Source organism: Cetorhinus maximus, chromosome 21 (assembly GCF_964194155.1).
Source record: "Cetorhinus maximus chromosome 21, sCetMax3.hap1.1, whole genome shotgun sequence".
In the NCBI taxonomy this organism is placed as follows: domain Eukaryota; kingdom Metazoa; phylum Chordata; class Chondrichthyes; order Lamniformes; family Cetorhinidae; genus Cetorhinus; species Cetorhinus maximus.
The window spans coordinates 81,930,137-81,943,805 of NC_135899.1; the positions used below are offsets into that span (position 1 = coordinate 81,930,137).

Genomic DNA, 13,669 nt, shown 5'->3' on the forward strand with positions numbered 1-13,669 from the left:
CGTCATACAAAATTTCAATGAGTCTATGTTTTACAATGAAAGCCTCAATGGAGCCCCAATCGAACTGCATCCTGCACAACAATCTCTAAATGCCAAACTATTCAACAATCCTCTCTAAATCAAGTTTCAGCAGAATATTTTGTTCGTCAAATACATTCTTGTAGCATAGTACTTGTCAGAAAATAAAACTGGCTGGAACTGATTAGGGCCAGCTTTCATACAATAAAAAATGGGATTGGTGGATACATTAAATAACCTTCTAATTGTCAGGTCATAAAGATTTTCCTATCTTTGCTTTGCTTATAACCCTGATATGTTTTTTCCACCAAGTTAATTGGACTAAAAGGAAGCACTAATGTACTAAGAGCTTTTGCAAAGACCCAATCAATCTACATCAACACAGATGCAGGAAAAGTTATTATATTGTTTAAATAAGTTAATAATTTTTATCAGATCACACTTCACTGATTAACAGTAATCCCATTAGTGCTCAGAGAGGCTCCACCTCATTTTACTCTTTAAGTGGATCCAAGCTCAGGTATTCCACAACTTCAGGAATCAGGTTGAGAATTGTTGAATTATTCTCTTGTCAGGGGGCTGGAGATTAATAAAGTTACTCCCCCTTACATCACCCAGCGGGATTTTCCGCACCCACCCACCGCCACGATCGTCCGGTCCCGCCACAAGTCAATGGACTTCTGGCTGGGGCACCACCTCACCCACGGCTGGTCCCTCCCACGACGGGGCCAGAAAACCCCGGCCACTGTCTCAACCACTCGCAGTTTGTTTCCCTTCCCTTAATTCAAAATGCAGAGATTGGGGCCTGTTTGATGGGGTGACTCAGTCTGTGAATGAACCCACCCTCTGTGAATTGCGCCGATCTGGGGAGGACCCAGGTTTGATCTGCACTATGAATTTGAGTTGGCTGAGTTACCAGCCGAGGTCGTAATAAAGAAAGCGTCACCCACCTCCTTCCGGATTGTCCTAAAGAACGTCTGGGAAGGAAGGCAGTGGCTTTTTTCAAGGATCATCCTGAACAGCTCCGTAACACGGGTCACTTTGCTCTACATGCGGGTTGTTTCCAGGGTATGTACCGAGGCAAACATCAACTGTCTCCAGAGAGCCATCGACTCGGTGAAAGAGTCTCTTTAGTCTGCCCAAAACTTGTTGGTCTTACGCTGCAAAGAGTTGCACAAGTGTTGCTTACTGGCACATTCTGAGGCCCAGAGCGTGCTGACGGACAGGCTGAAGCTTAGTGGAACCACCGCAATGTCTCAATGGGGAAAGGCTACCATTGAGAGCCCTCCCGCTATAGTCCACCAAGGGGTTGGAACCAGTGTAAAACCCCTCGGGCTGTATGTTTAATATAATGCAGATGTAGATTCAATCTGCTTTGTAAGTGGAGTGAGACATCCTAGAGTACCATGCGTTATATCTAACCAAATTGACCTGTACTGCATTCCCACAGTTGAATTGTGATGTCATGCACATTTTCAATTTTAAGAGTAAAGTATATTTTGGCGGGTGGGGGAGGATGTAAAAAAAAAGCCACAATTAGCCTTGGTGCCTCTGGGTAAGGGAATGGAATATTAGTCGTGGTTCCTGCCCATGAATTTATCCACTAATACCTGCTAGAAAGTGCATATGCATGAATATTGGGCTTGGCTGTAATTATCTCACCCTCAGGTCAAATGTTCTGTTCACAATTAATTTCCAGATCCACAGAAGATATAGTTGCCATCAGAGTTGGCAGATCGGGGATGATTTACAAAACAAAAAACTAATTCTCAGCAGTTTAGAGAGGGTTGAGGAAGGACCCAAATATTGGAATACAAAGTATTAAACGTCATAGATAAGGTGCCTTCCGAATATCACTTAATGGCTAGTTGGGTCAGTTGGATAAATTTATTGAAAAGTAAATTTAAAGCAGACCAGGAGGAAAAATGTTCTCCATTCAAAGAATGAACAAAGTTTCGAATTATCTACCAGGTAAAGCAGTGAAATCAAAGATATTAAAATGGCTCAAGATATAGTTCATCCCTAGGTTGATTGACATGAAATAGTAGCTAATAATAATAGAAAATGCTGGAAAAACTCAGCAGGTCTGGCAGCATCTGTGGAGAGAGAAACATTAAAGTGGCCATTAATTGGGCCCCTAAGGGCCTCAATAGGCCCAAGGGTGGGTGAGCTGTCTAATGCCTTACCCGCCCACTGTAATATGGGAGACAGGTTGACACGAGAGGGACAGGCAGGCCACCTGTTTTAATTTACAAGCCCCCCCATCCCTGCCTTCACATATGCCAGCGGAAGGCCGTAAAATTCAGCCCAAGGGGTTGTGTGGCCTACACCTGTTCATGTTCCTATGGTTGTTTTTTCAAGCAGCTAAGTGTTAATTAACTTGGCGTGTAGATTGTGCAAGAGTAAAATGGGAAAAAGTGCAACCAATGGATTAGCTGAGAACAAATGTGTTGGTGTAGGAAGCAGATTAGTTGCAGAGAATGTGTGATCTGTGAGACCATGAAGAATGTTGTTCACAGGATTCAGAAGTCCATCTGGCCTCTTGCATAATGCCAGCTCCAGATACCACCTCGTGACTTGATCTGGTGTAAACATTGTTCTAGATGTCTTCTGATAATTATGATTGTCACACATCCCTGTTTCTCTTGTCAAGAATGGAGCTTTCATTAACCCCAGCAGCTGGGTCCTCACGCACTCTGAAAGGCACAACCAAGTGATCAGAAGCAACACCAAATCCAAATAGCCTTAGATTAACATCCCACAATCTTTTCCATCACAAATGTGTGGATAAACATTCAATGGTAAACCCTAACACAGCTACGGCTTTACAAAATTAGCATTGTTTTCAGTAGGACTGAATTGCTTGAGTCATAGAGTCATATAATGGTTACAGCATAGAAGGAGGCCATTCAGCCCATCGTGTCTGTGCAGGCCCTCTGAAGGAGAAATTCACCCAGTGCCATTCCCCTGCCTTTTCCCCATAGCCCTGCAATTTTTCCCTTTTCAGATAATGATCCAATTTCCTTTTGGAAGCCTTGATTGACCCAGCCTCTGCAGACAGTGCATTGCAGACCCTAACCACTCACTGCGTGAAAACATTTTTCCTCATGTTTTTCCTCATTGTTTCTTTTACTAATCACCTTCAATTGGTGTCCTCTGGTTCTCAATCCTGCCGCCAATGGGAACAATATCTCCCTATCTACTCTGTGCAGACCCCTCGTGATTTTGAATACCTCTATCAAATCTCCCCTCAACCTTCTCTTCTCCAAAGAGAACAGCTCCAACTTCTCCAATTTTTCAACATAATTGAAATTGTTCATCCCTGGAACCATTCTCATGAAGCTTTTCTGCACCCTCTCTAAAGCCTTCAACATCCCTCCTAAAGTGTGGTGCCCAGAACTGGACATAACACTCCAGTTGAGGCTGAGCCAGTGTTTTACATAGGTTTAGCATAACTTCCTTGCTTTTGTACTCTATGCCCCTACTTATAAAGCCCAGGATGCTGTACGCGTTATTAACTGTGCTCTCAACTTGTCCTGCCACTTTCAATGATTTATGCACATAAACACCCAGGTCTCTTTGTCCTGCATCCCCTATCCCATGGCAGATGAAGGATGGTAGCTATCAACCACATCATGCTACATTACCCTTCATAATGACATGAGGAAGGTTGACTATACTCCCCCACCCACTACTACTGTCAACTATATGTTATAAAATGTAAAATAGGAGGTTCTCCTTGTATTCAAATATTAACATGAATGGATTATTTGATGGAACACTACATTATGTAGGTTTTATTCATTGATTGACAAAACCTCCCAGAACAGTTCAACATTTTGAGGTTACTTGTTCCCTGTTGCTATGATAAATGTTCGGAGAAGGCGAGGGGCACCTTAAAGGTAAATTGATAAATAAAATGAAGTGTACAAGGAAGATATGAATGAAGGCAGAATTTTCATCTCCATTTAAAACGACAGACTATCATATGTACTTAAGATGTATATCTTTGGAATATTGTTCAGTTGAAAGGATAAGCCAGTTTTTTTTTGGCAACTGTAGCTGAAAGGCTGACTACTCTGTTGGAACCTATTCCCATTCACCAGTTGACCTCGAATTCCTACTGTAACTGAGACAGATACGCTTAGTACCGCAGCCAATTTTTGATTGTGTCCAGATGTGTAATGCTTCTGTCTTCAAAGGTTGCATACAAAGCAGATTCCAGACCCTTCTGCCATCTTAATTAGTGATATCAATGTGAAAATGGAGGTTGGGTTTCAGCTACTTTGTGTTGGTAAAACAAACTAACCATTTTGAGGTAAAACTGCGCCAATGGTCTTCTCCTTTGACAATGGGTAAATGGTCTGTTTGGTCTAAGTCAGCAGAAAGGTTCCACGTACAATCCTTTGCCTGTGTTGAGGTTGTGGATCTTGGCCAGGGAGGCGATGCTGTAACATTCCTGAGCCAGGTGGGAATGCTGAAGCCAGTTGTGGTTGTGATTGTCATCCAGTAATTCCAGTTGTACAAGGCCCACCAGTTGACAACAGGATCAGGATCAGTTTTGGCCAAAAAAAAACCCCATAAGAAATAGGAGCAGGGGAAGGCTATTCGGCACATCGAGCTCCGCCATTCAATAAGAACATGGCTGATTTGATTGTGGCCTTAATTCCACTTTCCTGCCTGCCTACCCATAAATCTTGATTCCCTCGTCAATCAAAAATCTGCCCAACTCAGCCTTGAATATATTCAATGAGCCTCCACTGCTCACTGGGCAAGAGAATTCCAAACACTAACCACCCTCTGGGAGAAGAAATTCCTCCTCATCTCCGTCTTAAATGGGAGACCCTTATCCTGAAACTGTGCCCACAGTTCTAGATTCCCCCATGAGGGGAAACACCCTCTCAGCATCTACCCTGCCAAGTCCCCTCAAGATCTTATATATTTCAATAAGGTCATTTCTCGTTCTTCTAAACGCTAATGGGCTAGGCCCAACATGTTCAATCTTTCCTCATAAGATAAACCCTTCGTCCCAGGAATTAGCCGAGTGAAGCTTCTCTGAACCCCTTCCAATGCAAGTATGTCCCTCTTTAAATAAGGTGACAAAAACTGAGCACAAAACTCTAACGGTGTGGTCTCACTAATGTCTCCACAATTTGCCGACACTCACTCTCTAGACTCACTTAAGAATGGCAACATGCTCATATTACTGGGGAATTGATGAAACACACGGATTTACCTAAAAACATAAGGCACCTACGTCAGAAGAAAGGAGCAAAACTTAAAAACAAAGTAATGTTTTCCTCTCTGCAAATCAGGTCCTCACTTCACAAAATGGTTGTAGTGTGTAGTAATTATAGTTCTGATAAACGTGGGACTGTAGCTTTAAGAATAAAACTGAGCTGTATGAGCACATGATCTGTGTAAACCAATGGCTTAGCAGCGCGGGGAACTTCTAGGAGAGAGTTCTTCTTTAGTTATAGAGTTTGATGCACACATGTAGCTGCTGCTGCTGTCTTGTAAATAAAGTTAAATGTGTCCACCAAGAAAAGTTGCCTGGAAAATCAAGTCTATAACAAACTGGTGACTAGGATAAATCAGATCCAGTGCTGTACCTCGCCCAGCGATTGTGAGTATCTAAGTTCATTAAAAAGAAAGGAAGATATACTCACCTGAGATGGCATAGTTTGTCAGAATCGATCCCTTTGAGTCAGCCACAGACAACTGGTCTCAATATAGGGAACATCTTGCGCTCTACTTTTAAGCTAACAAAATCATGGGGGAGGAAAAGAGGAGAATAATTCTCCTGAATATTTGTGGGAGCAAGACCTATAGTTTAATTTGAAGCTTGAGAGCCACCAGCGCCCCAGATTCGAAGACTTTCAGTAAATTAATAGGCTTTATTAAGGGGTATTTTCATCCCAAGCCCTCTGTCACAATGCAGAGGTTCAGGTTCAATTCACAGAATAGAGTCCCGGGGGAGACCATTGCTACCTATGTGGCGAAATTAAAACAACTGACGGAATATTGTGATTTGGGTGAAACCCTGAACGACATGCTCAGAGATCGTTTGGTACGTGGCGTGCAAGAGGATGCTATTCAGCGAAGATCGCCGGCTGAAGTGGATTTTGATTTTAAGAAAGCGTTAGAAATAGCGCTTACAATGGAAAGCGCTGTGAGGGATTCACAAGCGATTCAAGGGACGCAAAATGGCACCGTTCTCCTAGTTGGGCTGAAAGTGGCGCAAAAAATGGGGACTCCGCCCTGAAGCGGGAAACAGCTCCCGCTAACCGAAAACTTAGAATAAACAATTTAGCAGCAAAATCGAAAACTAATTTTTATCAACGCGGAAACAATCATACTCCTAACGATTGGCAATTTAAAAAGGTAGAGCGTTATTTTTGTCACAGGAATGGACACATATTGAAACACGGCAAGGCAAGGTTTAAACAGGCTTCCAAACAACAAACAAAGTCCAATGAAGTATACAATGTGGAAGAGACAGAAACAACCAATTCTGACATTTATTCATTATTCAGCATGAAAGTTAGGAAGGCAGAGCCAATTATTGTCGCATTGCAAGTGAATGGTAAACCCTTAAAAATGGAAGTAGACAGTGTTGCTTCTACCACTGTAACAGGAGAACACGCTTTCAGATATTTAAATAAAGGTGCTCAACAATTAGATTTGAAACAAATATCTGCCAAGTTGAAAACATACACAGGCGAAGAAATCCAGTTAAAAGGTATCACTAGAGTAACTGTTCATTATAGACACCAGTCAGTACAACTACCAGTGATGGTGCTAGAAGGTGAAGGGCCAAGCATTCTAGGTTGTGCTTGGTTGGAAGAGATTAAATTAAACTGGTCCAAAATCTTCCAGTTAGGAGCAGGGGGACTGCCAAAGCTGCTTAGGAAAATATGACACCATCTTCAAGGATGAACTGGGAAAAATCCAAGGCCTACAGGCCAAGATTTATGTAGGCCCAGAAGCAACTCCTCGCTTCTTGAAAGCAAGACTGGTGCCATACGCCCTGAGAGAGAAGGTTGGCGCTGAGCTGAGCCGGCTAGAGAGGCTGGGTGTCATAAAAGGGGTTCAGTTCTCAGAGTGGGCAGCACCCATAGTCCCTGTCCTTAGACCAGGCCAGGCTGTCTGGATCTGTAGGGACGATAAACTAACAAAGCAGCCAAACTGGACAGGTACCCTATTCCCAAGATTAAAGACCTATATGCCAAACTAGCAAGAGGGACAAAGTATACAAAGCTTGACATGAGTCACGCATATCAGCAACTGGAGCTGGATGATGCTTCCTAAGAATTTGTGACCATAAATACCCACAAAGGGTTATATCAATATACATGCCTGCCCTTCGGTGTTTCCTCGGCCTGTGCCATTTTTCAGAGGGTGATGGAGAGCTTGCTACAAGGGCTCCCTCAAGTTGTGGTCTACCTGGACGATTTACTGATAACTGGATTCACAGAAAAGGAACACTTGGCTAATCTAGAGGAAGTCCTGAAATGATTTTTAGAAGCAGGAGTGCACCTAGAGAAGGAAAAATGCATTTTTCAGGCAAATGAAGTCATTTATTTGGGCCACCAGGTAGATGCCCAAGGGTTACATCCTGTTGAAGAGAAGGTTAAAGCAATCAGAGAGGCACCTGCACCTAAGAACATCTCTGAACTTAAATCATTTTTAGGGATGGTAAATTATTATGGCCGATTTCTACCAGAGTTATCAATGGTTCTAGCCCCTCTACATTCACTGCTAAAGAAAAACCAGCTTTGGGTTTGGAAGTCATCCCAAGAAGAAGCCTTTGTGAAAGTAAAACAGCTCTTGCATTCTTCAAATTTGTGAGTGCATTATGACCAGACAAAGGAATTGGTGCTAATCTGTGATGTGTCCCCCAATGGAGTGGGAGCGGAACTATCTCACTGGATAGATGTTGGTACAGAGAGGCCGATAGGTTATGTATCCAGGATGCTAACCACAGCTGAAAAAGGATATTCTCAGATTGAAAAGGAAGGTCTATCGATTGTTTTTGGTGTAAAAAAATTCCACCATGTTTATGAGCGACATTTCATGATAGTATCAAACCACAAACCACTTTTGGGTCTGTTTAGCGAGGAAAGGCGATACCTCCCATAGCTTCTGCATGAATACAAAGATGGGCACGAATTTTGGCAACATATGAATACACTTTTGTCTATTCATATAGCAAATGCTGATGCCCGAAGTCGCCTCCCTTTGCAAGAGAACAATGACCATGTCCCAATTCCCCAAGAGCTCGTCTTAGTGATGAATTTCCTGGATTCCTCATCAGTCTGTGCCAGGCAGATAAGAAACTAGGCAAATCGTCATCCAGTCCTGTCTCGAGTGAGAGACCAAGTGACACATGGTTGGTCCCAGGAACCAGTCTCTGATGAATTTAATCAATTTTTCAACCGAAGGCACGAGATGAGCAGTCAAGCGGGTATTCTATTATGGGTGCATGAGTAGTAGTTCATTCACAAGTAATGGAACCACTCTTAGCAGAGCTACACAGAGCCCATCCAGGAATCTCACGAATGAAGACGATAGCGCGAAGTTACCTGTGGTGGCCGGGGATGGACGGTGATATTGAAAAGGTGGTAAAACACTGTGTGCAATGTCAACAGCTGCAAAAGTTACCGGTGGCAGCCCCATTACACCCATGGGAGTGGCCTGGTAGACCCTTGGTGAGATTGCAAATAGATTATGTCGGTCCTTTCCTTGGAACCATGCTTCTACTGATTATAAATGCTCATTCCAAGTGGTTAGGTGTTTATGAGGTAAAGTCACCAACATCAGGTTCTAATATAGAAAAGCTATGCCAAAGCTTCGCCAACCATGGATTGCCCGAGGTAATCGCCTCAGATAATGGTACTGCATTTACCAGCGCTGAGTTTCAATGACTTGTCACCCTCAATGGTATCAACCATGTGAAGACTGCACGGTAGCATCCACCATCTAACGGACTGGCAGAAAGAGCTGTACAAACTTTTAAGGCGGGAATGAAAAAGTTAATAGGTGACGCGATAGAAACTAAACTTGCCCGTTTCCTATTTCACCACAGAACAACCCCCCCCGCAGACCATAACAGCTGCAGCACCTGCAGAGTTACTGATGAGATGCCATCTTCAAACAAGACTAAGCCTGACACTTCCCAATTTGGAGGGGAAGGTGGAGAAAAGTCAAGGAAGCCAAAAAGTGACGCATGCTTTGCACAGTCGCAAGTGACAATTTACTGTTGGAGAAGCAGCATATGTAAGGAATTTTGGTGGAGGACTGAAGTGGTTACCTGATAAAGTAAGCTGTGTGATCAGACCATTGTTGTACCATGTGGAAGTGGAGGGCAGGATCACTCATAAGCATGTGGGTCATTTAAGAAGAAGAGAGATACTCCAACAAAATGATGTTCCACCTGTAACAATTGCTGAACCTGTGGTTCCCAGTGAAGTTGCTCAGCCAAGGGCAGACATGCCCGATGTCTCTGTCGGAGTGGAAGACACTGAACTGCCTGTGCCTAATGAGGTGCCTGATGTTAATGCGGTTCCAGAGAATGTGTTTCTTGCGAAAGAATCTGAAGTCGTGGAGATGCGACGTTCCACACGGATCAGGAAACCACCTGAAAGACTGAACCTGTAATTTCATGACCTATGTAAATATTGTAATGTCATGAGATAAATATTCTTGTAAATACAAAATGTACAGAAAAGTTAAAGGGGGAGAAATGTAGTAATTATAGTTTTGATAAATATAGGACTGTAGCTTTAAGAAAAATACTGTGCCGTAAGAGCACATGATCTGTGTAAACCAATGGGTTAACAGCACGGGGGATCTCTAGGGGAGAGTTCTTCTTCAATTATGGAGTTCGATGCACACGTGTAGCTGCTGCTGCTGTCTTGTAAATAAAGTTAAATGTGTCCACCAAGAGAAGTTGCCAGGAGAAATCAACTCTATAACATAATGTGACCTTTGCTTGTATCAACTGTACAAGTCAAAGTCTTAAAAATAAAGCAAACAGTGCTGGTGCATTCAGTCATTTTTTTTAAGGATGTGAACAGGCTACTTATTTAGCAACATACAGGCACAAGTGACTTACAACAGTCTTTCACAAAAGCAAAGGATGCTCATCACTAGTGATGTATTCCAATAATTCTACAGATGCACAGCTCCTGGTTAGAATTTAATAAATTCCCAAACTAACTACAGCGATGGCAAAAACAGAAGTGTCAGTTCGCACGTATAAATCATCGTAATGATGTTTCACATGTGTGAAACATTAATCCCACACTTCATAAAATCAACCACAGTTTTAGAGTGAGATATTCAATTGTGCACTGTGGTGACTTAAAATTTATCACCACTTTGTGACACCTACTGCACCGGAAAAGTGTAAATTGTATTTTTTGCACGTTAACGTAGGAACATGGGAACAGGAATAGACCCTCAAGTCTGTAGTTTTACTTTGGTGTTTATTACAATCGAACCAGTAGAGCCAGATGTAACCAAGAATATGAGGATGTGATTAAACTTCAGAAGAGTCACTTACAAGGTAAATCCATTGAAGTTTCTCTGCAGTATAAATGAACCAATTTCAATGTCAGGACAAAGGAACTCCAAGTGCCCGGAGCTTTAACAGAGTGTGCATTCAGTTCCTTCAAAATGCTTAAATTGTATATTGTAATTTACAGCCCCTGTAAATGCAGAACAGGTTATTTATAGTCAGAGTTTATAATGCACAGCTGGAACTGCCACAGTAGTTTACAATCGATGGCTTATTTTCTGTTCCTGTAAGCTACTGGTGGAACTATGACATTAAAATCGGGAATCAATCAAAGCACTAGGGATGAGCATGCAGCCTAAAACACAGCAACTCGGGCTAATTTGATCCGAGTTTTATTTGGCGTTCTTTCTGGAGAACGGCGCACTTGTCACAGTGAGGGGCTGTTAATGTCAGTGAATAAAATGCTTCCATTTTCTGCACCCAATGTCAATCTCGAGTATCGTCAGTAAGCCGCACTTTGATGCAGAATGTAAATCTGCCACTTCTTTATTTCTAGCAATTTACCTCAACTGTTGTGAGGTAAACCCAGAGAATAGGTTTCCCAATGGGGGATGGGTGGGTGGGATGGTTGCATAGTGGTAACGTCACTGGATGAGTCATCTGGATGCCCAGGCTGATCCTCTAGTCTTAGAGCACGGGTTCAGATCTCGCCATGGCAGCTGGTCTTATTTAAATTCAATTAATAAAGTCTGGAGTTGAAGAAGCTGGTGACAATGAAACCATCATCAACTCTCATAAAACTCATCTGGTTCACTAATGGCCTTTATGGAAGGAAATCTGCTGTCCTTACCCGGTCTGGCCTACATGTGATTCCAGACCCACACCAATGTGGTTGACTCTTATCTGCCCTCTGAAATGGCCTAGTAAATGGCCACTCAGTTCAAGGGCAATTAGGGATGGACAAAAAAATGCTGGCCTTGTTGGTGACGCCCGCATCCCATGAATAAATACATTTTTAAAAATGTCCAGCAGAATTTAAATTTAAGCAGGGTTGCTTAACCTAAGTGGGATTTCCACTCAGTGGAATCGACAGCCTGGAGGCTTTGTAGGCAGGGAACCGGCTTGACAGTACCTTGAGCCTACAAGAACAGGTAGGTGGGGGATTAAGAGAGATCGTGGAGGTAGGGGAGTTCCCAATTCTGAGGTGGGGGGCAGGGATCTGGCTCATGAGGGGGCATTTGGAATGTAGGGTTGGAGGTGGTTGGTCTCCAATGGTGGTCGCCATTGGAAGCAGATGGTTATTAATGATGGGGTGGGGGGGGGTGGTCTCTGATGGTGGTTGGGAGGATGACAAACATATCTTGGGAAATGGGGTGTTTACCGGGAAGCCTGTTGGGCCTGAAGGAAGCATTCCCATAACTCGACGTAACATTGAGAAATGCACTGAAATAAATGCGCCAAATACACCACTTCCAAGACTTTCCAACTGTAATGACAGTGAAGCTGCCAGGATTTGGCATCATTAGACCATAAGACCATAAGACATAGGAGCAGAAATTAGGCCATTCGGCTCATCGAGTCTGCTCCGCCATTCAATCATGGCTGATAAGTTTCTCAACCCCATTCTCTTGCCTCCTCCCCGTAACCTTTGATCCCCTTACCAATCAAGAACCTATCTATCTCAATCTTAAATACACTCAATTACTCTGTGAAACTGCCAGGATTTGGCATCATTACTCTGTGAGGCTGCCAGGATTTGGCATCATTACCCTGTGAAGCTGCCAGGATTTGGCATCATTACCCTGTGAAGCTGCCAAGATTTGGCATCATTACTCGGTGAGGCTGCCAGGGTTTGGCATCATTACCCTGTGAAGCTGCCAGGATTTGGCATCATTACCCTGTGAAGCTGCCAGGATTTGGCATCATTACCCTGTGAAGCTGCCAGGATTTGGCATCATTACCCTGTGAAGCTGACAGCAACTCCTGGGGCAGAATTTTTTGTCCCTCGGGCGGGCTGGTGCCTGACCCGCTTGGGAGTGAAATAGTTCACGCTGACGACGGGCGAGCGCGAAAGGTGGCACCGTGCCCGCCGTCAACTAAGAGGCCTATTAAGGCCCTTAGGTAATTAACGAAGTTGCAATTTTTGCTGCCCGCTCAACCGTTTGGCCGGTGGGTGGACGACTAGGCCGGGCGGCCTTTGCCTTGTTAACGAAGCCTCATCACCGGTCGGGATGAGGCTTTCAACATTTACTAAGGAAAAAAAAAAACATTTTTAACATCCTTTTTTTTTAACACGTCCCTCTTCATGTGACTGGGTCACATGTGGGGCCATGTTTATATGATATTGCAAAAAGTTTATTTCTCATCTTAAAATCCTTCAGCTCCCTGAGGCAGCTCTGAGCCCTCGGGGAGCTGTCAGTCTGTGCTCCCCTCGCGCACGCGCAGGCTTCAGCGCTCGCTCTCCTCCCGACCCCCGACCCCCACCCCTCCCCCACCCGGCAGCGCTGAGGCTCTTACGCGCCTTTCACACTGGCCGGCTGTTAATTGGCCAGCCAGTGTGAAATTGTGGTTGCAGTCCGATTGCGGGCGGCAGTGGGTCTCATGCCCATTCCCGGGCTCGCCCGCCACATCCACCCGACGAGGGGAAAATTCTTCCCCTGGTAGTTAAATGCAGAAATCTAGAAGTTGCTGGCAGCGGTTTCCTGTTCTTCACAGCGTGTGCTGTTGAAATTCTTGCAGATGGAAATCAATTAAAAATCACCAAATTGATGTGAGCTTCCACTCATTGCTGTAACAACCCTTGAAGAAACTTAACTGTGTTGAATGAGATGTTACTGGGTTTTTCATGGTGTATTGGACCATAATCACTGCTGAACAACATCTCTGGCTGTGAAAATTAATTTTATATTTGTGGAATGTCAAATTTCTCCATTTCATAAGAAAACTTCTACAGTTTTCAATCTTTTTTTAAGGTTATGGGGTGTGAGCTGGATTGTCACTCCACTCCTAAACTCAAATTTTTTTTGATCCTATCTCACCCAACCTTCCGACTCAGGCCGGCCAAGATCAGACAGTGCAGCGTGCCCCTGGGGCCTAGTGTCGAGTGCAGCTCTGTTGGGTACAGGGTGG

The 13,669-nt window shown here is 43.8% G+C and overlaps 1 long non-coding RNA gene across 2 annotated transcripts in view; it reads right to left on the minus strand.

Annotated features, from left to right (window-relative positions):
- Nucleotides 1–10,067: 10,067 nt before the first annotated feature.
- The window catches only part of LOC144695417 (uncharacterized), a 77,092-nt gene continuing 73,490 nt past the window's right edge, over nt 10,068–13,669 (minus strand). For both annotated transcript variants that reach the window (XR_013579965.1, XR_013579964.1), the window contains exon 3: nt 10,068–10,730. This is a non-coding gene — a long non-coding RNA (uncharacterized LOC144695417). The remainder of the gene's footprint in view (nt 10,731–13,669) is intronic.